The sequence below is a fragment of the Gymnoscopelus braueri genome, assembly GCF_963280865.1.
Source record: "Gymnoscopelus braueri genome assembly, chromosome: 2".
Lineage (NCBI taxonomy): Eukaryota > Metazoa > Chordata > Actinopteri > Myctophiformes > Myctophidae > Gymnoscopelus > Gymnoscopelus braueri.
Genome location: NC_137604.1, coordinates 12,737,152 through 12,739,651, shown reverse-complemented (window position 1 = coordinate 12,739,651; position 2,500 = coordinate 12,737,152). Strand labels below are relative to the sequence as shown.

Genomic DNA, 2,500 nt, shown 5'->3' with positions numbered 1-2,500 from the left:
TCTCCTCAGCGGGGGGAAGGAGGAAAAAAAATGGCTTACAGCTGTTCCCCCCCCCCCCCCCCCCAGTAGATGAATGGAGGCTTCACATTGCCTGGAAAACCATGCAGCCAGATCTGTGCTCCAGAGCTTGGATAGACCTTCGTACATTTACAGACAATCGTCTGAATGTCGCGATATGACCCCGGGGCGTTCAGGCCACTCCGATGGAAGGGCTATTTTAGGGCTGAAATGAGACAGCGATTGGTCAAATTTGACTCCCGCCTGACCCGTGCACCTGGGAATCGTTTGCCGATTGTCAAAAGGGCAAAAGAAAACTGCAAAGGGAGAGATACCGATTTGGAAGTTATCGCCGTTGCTCTCGTTTAGGTGACTTTCAGGTACCTGTTTGTGTGTTATTTTGTTTTAAAAGTCTTGTAGAGAGTACGGCGGGCAGCATGCAGTACATCTCACGGAAATGAAGTTCCGAGAAGTCGTAAGAACAAAAGGCCGTGAATGCAGAGAAAACGAACAAAGGCTTTCCGTTGCTGACGTTCTTTTTTAGCACCGCCAAGATTTGCTAACTAGCTGAAATCCCTACAGATGACAGTAGTGTGAACAATATGTGCGATTGGCAGTGGTGGAAGAAGTACTCAGGTTTTTTAGTAAGTAACTAAAAGTAGCAATACTAAGATACAAAAATGCTGAAAAAAATGAAAAGTACTCAATTTATCCAAAATTTCTCAAACTTTTTTGGAACTAGCAGATCTAAAAGTTCACCACGCATCCCGGTGTGACGTGTTGTGAGCTTGTAGATCGGCTATTTTTGGAATAGTACAGTACTTGAGTAAATGTAGTACACCACTGGCGATTGGTCAGAAATTGATATTCCACTAATGGGACATTCAGCGCTCAAAGCAGAACCACATCGAGTATTACAAAAAAACATTTAGCTTCCAATGGATTTTGGCAAGCCGAAATAAAGTCAACTTCTTTTAAAGTAAGCTGCCCTCTTTAGGCCTGAGGAAAGGAGAGGCACTGCATAGAATGGACATAGAGTTGGGTCCTTCTGACCACAAGATGGAAATCGTTGCTGCCGGGCAGAAACCTCTTTATCTCCATATTTAAACTTTTTGTGTTTTTCAAGCCCTACTTGATCATACTACAGCGTCACACAAAAGCATCAAAAGTAGCAGATCCACAAGCTTGAAACGAGGCGCGAAGCGACGCGTTTTGAGCTCGTAGATCTGCACGAGCTCTGCGAGAGCTCTGCACGAGATCTGCACGAGCTGCACACACACACACACACACACACACACACACACACACACACGTTGTCCATTAGCGCTTTCTTGTTCTCTATTTGACCCTCTGAAACCTATTAAGCCTGATTCACGTTTTGGCAACCAAACGTCGCTCCACCATTATTTTCAACTGATTTTCTTTCCAACTGCAAATAAGTGTTGACATTAGTTTAATGTGTCAACACTTGTTTCAGTTGAAATACAGTAGGCTATGTCAGTTTTCTGTAGAGCGACAACAACAGAACAAGAGCGTAACATGGAGTTTGACATTTGAGCTTGTGAACTGAAAGAGAGAGAGAGAGCTGCAGTTTCACACACGCCACATACTGTAAATGTCATGAATATTACTCAACTATCATGAACATAGTAAGCCTGGAGGCATGTGCATATGAACGTACGCATAAAACTCTAAAGATTATTAAAAAAAAAAATTCATTCATGATAGTACTGTTTAACTAGTGGTGCAGTAATCATAAAACTTCATTTGGACTGAATACGTTTTTATTGTTTATTGCAGTGGCATTTTTCAGCCACTTGGTGGGGACTCCCCCCCCCCCCCCTGCACATAATAATAATGTAATGCCAATACAATTGACGCCAGGAAGTAGAAAACGTGTTTTGTTTGAAGTTGGCTTTGCAGCATTCAGTGTTGTCCTTTACTGGTCACCCTACTCTGAGGGCGGAGTACGGTGACTGAGCACTTTGTTATTTTACCGCCGCAGGCGGAAGAGAATGAAATAATAACTCACAGCCATCCTGCAGAACTAGAAATGTTGTATTTTTTAACTCAAGTAGTAACTCTCAAGTAAGACAGTTATGTTCAAAACACTCATCCAGACGCCACGAGGCCTCTGCTTGAGTCATATATTCTTTAACATGAACCACTGAATGTGTTTCAGTCATTACAGTATAACCTGCTTTCTACTCCATGGCAATATCTATTACAGGCTTCAAATGTTATGAAGAATGCTGCTTGGGAGAAGGTTGTGTAACAGAAATGTATTCCACTATATGATGTTCACTGATTTAATGACTCATATTGAGTCGGGTCCTCTGCCTTTGACACTTTTGTTTCACAGCCGTGACTCTATTTTATGACATAGATGCATGCTCTATTCTGAAGTCAGACATTTAACCACTTTTAACTTGGCAGCCCTACAGTATGTCTTGGTTGTTGTTGTTTTTCATGTCAGAAATGTCGTACGTTGAAGTATAAAATA

General features: G+C 42.2%; 1 protein-coding gene across 1 annotated transcript in view; it reads left to right on the top strand.

Moving 5' to 3' along the window:
- LOC308098888 (beta-1,3-N-acetylglucosaminyltransferase lunatic fringe-like) overlaps positions 1-2,500 on the top strand; it is a 17,724-nt gene that overhangs the window by 14,805 nt on the left and 419 nt on the right. Inside the window, exon 8 of the mRNA XM_080447350.1 lies at positions 1-2,500. This exon is cut by the window's left edge and continues 164 nt beyond it; it is cut by the window's right edge and continues 419 nt beyond it. The gene's annotated coding sequence lies outside the window, so the exon portion shown is untranslated.